The following is a 7,974-nucleotide window of genomic DNA, read 5'->3' as shown; positions in this document are numbered from 1 at the left end:
GAACGGCAATGTTGAAACTTCAAACGAATTACCAACGAATAAACTAAATGAGCGCAGCATCGCGTTTTTCATGCAGTACCGCGATGCCACTTAACTGTTGCGTTTCAGGTTTCAATGCGAACATGAAAACTGCACGATGAATCGAACCTTGTGCATAATGCATCGCCGTGAACGCCGTGCACATGCACCATAACAGAATTCGTATTATTTTAAGCGGATCACGTGCGCTCCTCTGCAAGACTATTCCGGTAATTGCTTCAACGTCTTGATTGTTTGTTCTTATATATCCGTCGGTACTTATGGCGTCGGAACGTTCTTCGGAAAATAGTGCACTTAGTTTGCACACTGACGGAGCAAACGTGCATTTTCTGTTCAATAATACAGTGCATTGACTTTGCTCCGAACATCTTTTCAATTATGCGTCCTGTTATACAGAACTACATTATTTATGATCTCCGTACGGTAACTATTAAAAATTGATTATTTATCCGTGCTCTGCTCGAGTTGTTATTTCAATTCTCTGAAGAGCATCAAAATTAAAATCCAAGAGGAATAACTCTCATTTAAGTCGCGCAATAATTTATTGAAGAAAGAAAGCCATATTTTGTGGTAAACTTATAGTTTGTGCAGAAAATGCATAGTTTGCATAAAGGTCAAGTGATTAGATAAAACTAACTTAAACATAGACTGCGCATTTTAAATATTTATTCTGCGGTCAACATTATTCATAAAATTTTTATTTTGCACAACGTAGTCTACTCATAAACTTAAAGATTGACAAACGATTGAACGTTCAATGTCAGTTTCGGATTAAATTGGCACAGACTAGAAGAGCTCACTGGAGTGAACGTACCAAACAAACATGAGAGCATTACATCACAAGCCTTCCTATGTTATTGAAGTACTCGATTATAGACGGCTACGTTGAGTTTTATACGATAAAGTTTGCTATACAGTAAAAAATTGATTGCAATGACTTTATACGTCTATCTTCTGTGACAGTAAGTGACCGTAAGTGACAGTAAGTCTTTGTAAATAATTCTTTGCACATTTTAACCAGAAGAAATACATGTATACACTCTTTTTAAACAGTTATACAGGAGTCTACTGTAAATCTATAAAACCTGCAATTCATATAACTGTTCAAAACAGTACCAACTTATTAGTTTCTCCCAAAAGTTTCTTTCGCAATGTGCACGTACGTTTAATATTGTTAGGTAACAGGAACACATCCGAAATACATAACTATCTGTCCATCAATGTTTTATTTCTTGACAAGCTTTCTCTGAATTAGCATGCCATTTACCTTTAAATAGAAACATCAGTCTGAATTTGCATCGAATGCATTAATCGAAAGCGAAAGGAACTTCGGCGACAAGCTAATATATACATAAAATTCGTTGTTTGTCAACAAGCAGAACTAATTCTACCGCGAAATGAAAAGTAGATACTGTTTACAGTGTCTGTACCCAGGGCATTGTCTATGACGTCTCCAGTAAACAGAGATAGAAGCGATAAACCCGCGAAACCAATGTATTCAGACGTTGCTTACCCAGTTCATCGGTTCAGCCGGTTAATTAGATGAAAGACGAGGAGGATCCCTGGGTGGCTCGGGACGAAGAAGAAGAAGACTCACGTGAACACGATCGCAGGAGGCATCGGCGGGCGAGGGAACTTGAAACCAGTTGCGTGTCGATCGCAGAAAAAACTAGCAGTTTAAAGTTCTCTCGGCCAGGTGAGTTCACAGCACTTCGCGACTGCGGGACCGTCTAACCGGTACTGTACGACGATGCAAAAAGGATCAGCCACTGAGGAGCAGGGCACGCGAGTGCTGCCTCTGTCTTCGGCTGATGCCCGTGGAATACGGGAACCGCACGGTTTGCCCCACTCTCTCTTGTTCTTCCTTTCCTCGGTGCCTCCTGAATGCTCCGTTACTCCTTCCGCAACGTCCTCAGCCTTATCGGGCTGATGTTGATACGGTATTTCCTTCGATTCGTATCTGCTTTACGCGAATCGATTCTTCTAGCCTGTTCCGACGGCCCAAATCGTCACCGATAAGGCGGCCGATCTTTATCAAAGTCGCTCCCGTAGACATTGTAACTAAAGGGTCTTCCATTAACAGCTGTCATTTTAAATTTCGCGCTGTTTCCTATTTGTTGAGATGAAAGTTTTCACTCCTTGACACGTCGTTAGTAAAATTGTAAAAAAATTCAAGGTCTCAATGTATTTTGCACACTTCCGATAGTTAAAATCATTATGATAATATGTTATATATATCTGCTAAATAGATCATGTGGTTTAAAGCATAAGTATTATAAATAAATATTATAAATAGTGATAACAAGTTATGCAATGGAAGTCGGTACTATTCACTCATTCGTCGTTCTAGATGTTCAGAATAGACCCCCGGGTGTAGATTGAATGTAAGACATGTCTACTTCAAGCTCCACTTGGTCTTATCCAAATAAGACAAGCTATGTCCTTGTTCAATGCAATGTATAAGAAAATAATATTTAGTAAGGAACATACTTAGAAAAATTGAATGTTGTATGCAATATTATATCCACGATTTAGAATAATATAATACTGTTTCTGCACAAGTATAGGTCCCCACAAGTTAATTTCTAAAGTCTGTTTCAAAAAATCATGTACTCCTTTATGTTTCAAATGACACAACTTTCTTACATTATAACTAGACTGCGGATCTTTATGCAAAACAGAAAATGTTCGCATTGATTGCAAGACACAGGAGCATAGAAAATGCATTCTTCTTTCAATTATTCTATTAAGCTGAAACTAATACGTTGACGTTCTTAAATATTTTTAACATGTTCACTGCTTTAAATTGTTCGTGTCCATTTTTGTCATAAATGCATAAAATACGCAGTCTAATTATACCAAACATCTGACACACCAAGAAATGCTAAAAGTCACGTATTATTCATGACCTAGTTCCCGACGATTCAAAAGCCAACCACGCGAGTCGTCTTCGAAAATGAAGATGTTTCAGCACGTCCTGTGACTCGTTCGCCGATATTTAAATGCGGCACGCTTGTGTGGTCCCTACGTTAACGTTTCCCACCGGTAGCATTCGATTTGTACCCTTTATTTCGCCGGGGCGCCATTACATTAGCATAATTAATTCCAAATGCAGCGTAATGAATGAATTATATGTTTCACAGTTCTGTCTACCGTTACTCCACTAAACGTTACGTTTTCTTCCAGTTCTTCAGCGCTTTTTCCATAACTGTACACCTGTACACCGCGCGGCTTTTGTGAAGCAAACGAAGAGATAATGAGGTGTGCGCGTTGCATGAGACGAATCTATTAATCAAACGTGTAATAAAACGAACGTATAACGCACTGCCAGCTACAATATCAACGTCAACTGAACTATCAAATCAAATTATACTTTCCATGACATGTGATCTCAATCAAACGTATAAATAAATTATCGCTGCTACTTTAGAGATGTTTATCCGCCGAGATCGTCACATTAGTCTCATATAAATATTAAATTATTGCTCGATCGCGTTGCAACTTTCTCGCACGATGATTTATCGATGAAGTGCAGCGACCTGCTTGCAACTTATTAATTTCCCATTTTCTCGACGATTTCTTGACGTGAACGGCGCTCGAACGTTTCGAAAACATTTTTTTTAATCGGTTAACAGTGCTCGAACGTTTAAGAAGAATTTGTTAAACGGCGGAACGTGCTTGAATATTTCAGAAAAATGTTCTGAACGGTGCTTGAACGTTTCAGAAAAATTTTCTGGAAAATCGTTCCGCAATTTTCCGCACCGATACGTTCTCTACAACCTCTCTCTCATTCTTCTCGAAGAGATTCCTAGATGATACTCGGCTATTCAGCTACTACTCTTTTTTTCGTTGTTGTAAAATAGCGAACGTATGTCGGAGGAAGTGTGGAACGGTGCGTTCGATAAGCAAGATAGCATTCCTCCTGTTCAGTGACATACTCGAATACGTGAAAGTTTAACGACGCGTGATAAGTATTTACTACGTTACTTTACTACCAACTTGCGAAGATAATGGACGACGGAGCTGTCGCTCGGTAAACGAATAATAGACAACGTTGCTTAAACCGAGTGCATGCTTCCTTCAAGTTCGTACGTTATGCGAGTTGTTCTCGTATAATTATGGGTCATCAGAACATGGTGAATGGAATAATTAACACTGCGTCTACTTCATTAGTACCCGTAAAAGTCACACAAAATCAGAACAATTTATTGAATGATGAATAAAAGTGACATTTTTTGGGACATCGACAGAAAAACTAAATACAGAGCTAAACAGCTATTTGCAATGTATTCAGGTATGGTTTAATATCCCAGACAATTGTTGCTTACATGTTCATGCATTTTCCAATTTTTGTAGACAAATTTTAAGAGAAAGTGGAACGAAATAAAATCTTATTTTTAATGGGAACAGCCTTTGTAGATTGAAAACAAATATAAATTGTACAAAAGTCTATCGACTTTTATATTCTGGCCTTTTTTGAGAACTTTTCATAATCCATAAATTGACATTTGTAAACTCAAACTTTTTTCACCAATTGGAACAGGTAGGAGTCAAATAAAAATTTCTTAAATAATTTTAAGTCAAATATAACATATAGATATATATTTTTAAATTTGCTTAATCTTCCCACTGTTTTTAATTGAACATCTTCAATTGATCATTTTTACCATGAATGGAAACAACTTGTAAAGAAATAATTTTAGAATTTCGTAAAAATTATTCCGTGTTATGTAAGACTGTCTAATTGAACGCATAAATAAAATCCAAATACCCAGTTGACTTTCTCTTACGCGTAAGGTTATACCGCCCATGAAAATAATGCGATAATTATGATTCAATAAATTTCCCAGCGGGGAAATAGGAACGGGAATTGCTTGAAATAAATTTCCAGGGTTTTATGAAAGTCGTGTGCTTTCGATATCTGATTAAAGAAACTACTTTCCACAGACATCGACCTAATACTGTGCAGTTACACATCACCCGTCCTGTTAACATTTTCAATGGAAATGTTCTAGTATATTTTAATGAATTTTTATACGTTCCTCTTGGATACTTCATGTCAGTACTAGATCTCTCATCATTATCTTACTGACTGGGTTACTATTTAACTGAGGGATCGAGGAGCATTCTTTCTCAACATTCAATTGTCACTTCATCTTTAACAGATGCTTGGCGAATGGCGGGCACTGAATAGAAAAGGCGATACTAATTGTGCGAATGTGAGGAAGAAGTCACTCATGCAAGTTCATCCTTACTCAATGTGGAATCTCGTTTGTGCGTCACTATTATTGAACTATTTTATTTATGCTTTATAATATTTGTTCGTTCGTGTAGTAACTGTTTTCTGTGACGTTTGTAGAACAAACTGAAGCCCGTAGAGTATCCTAACTGTCGTATGTGATGAACAAACTGCAAATTTTTATGCATATGAAACTGTTGCAAGTAGACTTTGAGTGTTATGGATGATGAATAAACTATTATGAATTAAACGGTTGCTATTATGAATTAAACTGTTGCGTGATTTCATTGAATGTACATAGATAACATTGTCAGGTAACAAGGTAAAATTCTTTAATATTATAGATATTAAAGAAAAACAAAAATTCCTATTGGACTTGTGTTCCTTGTAATTGATATGCAATGCTTGAATATCATTTTAACTACGAGCTTTTTGTTGTCCAGCATAGTGTCTAAACCAGCCCATTGTTCTCACGTGCAACGAATCACTAAAAAAGGAAATTATACCAATGGGTTTTTGTATAAAGTTATTACGAAAAACGTAATAATAAGTGTACAAGTGCCATTCCAAGCAACTGTAACTGAAGTTCACGCTCTGCTCCATTAGTCTCGAGTGTCGCTCTTCGCATAATACGTTTCTTCATGGCCGAGCCTCTCTGGTATAAATCAAACTGAAACGCGCGCGTAAAGGTGAATACCCTCCATCTACACTTTTTTTTGTGCAGAAATACCAAACTGAAAGATAAAATGGTAGAACCGATATATAACCGTTATGGGACCGATACAGAACTGTCGTATAACCGACATAATAATATGCTGAGAACCGTAACCGGAACTGATGTGATCCAGAATCTATTTCACCTATAATTTTTATAAGCTATGCCTACATTCCACTTAGAATTTTCATATGACAACTATTGATAATCAATATGTCGACTGACACGTATGTCATATATGAGTGACACTGTTTTCTCACTGTCTTCTAAATTAATTTTCACAGTAATATATTGAAGAAAAATGATTTTCTTTAGGATTGAAGAATGCAGAGGAGTTAGAGGATAATCACTACAATAAATTTTATCTTCCCAGTTTTGCTTTTCCCACTATTGATTGATTGAAGTGAAATATATCGATATTGAGAAATTTTTGTAAAACGAACTGTCCTCTTAATTACATTCACCTTTGAGCAATTCGTACTGAGAAAGAAGCATCGAGAATGTATCTAGAAGGGCAGCCACTTAACAGCAAGGGTAAATTTCTTGACCTGCTACCCTACTTTGTCCTACTTTATGATTACTGATTTGCCACATATTCTGTGAACATAAATACAACTGATATGTATGTATACTAGATTTCTGAATTTTTGGGAGCATAATTCTATTTAGTGAAAAATTTATTTTCAATTTCTCTCTGAGCTATCGTTCGGGATTTACCGATTTTTCGAAACGATTTTGAGTATTTCTTCGAACATAAATGAATCTGCCAGAAAAAGCGAATTTTCAGCTGTAATTTGAGCACGTAAAAGTTAAAAAAATCTTACAGGAAAACATGTTAAAATTGATTCAAAGTTATCTCTAATTGTGATCTCGAATTTTCCTACAACACTAAACAAGTCCAAATTGAATTACAAAAATCCACGTCACATTATATTGTATGTATTAGGCACCTGTAGTAGAAATGAGGTATACAGAATACTCGATTCTTACTTACAACTTCGTAAATATGAAATGCCACAAGCGTTACTACAATGGATTCCTACTCTGTTGATAAGGCTGCTGGTGGCATTAGCAATGTATATAGTCTGTCACCACAGATTTAAGTCTGTGCCACAGATGAGGTATAAGAGTAGACCAATCACCATATCACCGACGAGGTACTAGTAACCCTTTGCACTCCTTTGTCGAGCGTGACTCGACATCGGAGAAAGAAAAATGTAAACGGAACGGGTTTTTATATGTATCTGCTTCTTCCTTTATTTATTTAATTTCTTATTTTTTAGTTAAAAACAAATATAAGTTCCACAAATAGAAATTACAACAAAGTTTGAGAGCAATATTTATTATAATTGGCAAACAAAATTGATTAAAATAAGTAGCATTAATTAGTAATTTAATTCAAAATTCAAAGTTACTTGGAAGTAAATTTCAAATAAAACATTGGCAATAAAATTTAAAAATAATTCGGAGTGCAAAGGGTTAAAGTCTACTAGCCCCTGTCATCGACGAGATACTATTAAAAGACTGCCAGGCCTTATGGGAGTTCGTGTCGCCCGAATATTTCGGTGTTTCTTACGCCCTCTAGGATATATTCTGGCTCCATCCAGAGAAACAGAAGGCCACCGACGGCATTTTGTCGGTGAAGAAGACCACTGAGGAGATTCTCGTCGCGATGCATCGGTGAGAATGCCAATTATCACGAAACCATATCGATTATTATTAAATGTTACATTCTCCGCCATATTTCCGACGATGTTTTGACATTATTGTGGCACTATTTAGAACTTTTAGCGATGTGGTATTTCAGATCACTGTAAGTTTCACGTTATCCCCGCGCCCGGTTACTGGTCCCGCTGAATAGCACAGGGACTGGCAGTCTTTAATAGTATACTCTCTGATAGTATCTCGTCGGTGGTTCCACTACCGATGACATACTCTTCGGTGGTTCCACGTTTTCTACCTAAACCACCGACGAGAGTCG

This window comes from Lasioglossum baleicum, chromosome 13 (assembly GCF_051020765.1).
Source record: "Lasioglossum baleicum chromosome 13, iyLasBale1, whole genome shotgun sequence".
NCBI classification, from domain to species: Eukaryota; Metazoa; Arthropoda; class Insecta; order Hymenoptera; family Halictidae; genus Lasioglossum; species Lasioglossum baleicum.
Note: the sequence above shows the minus strand (reverse complement) of the source record.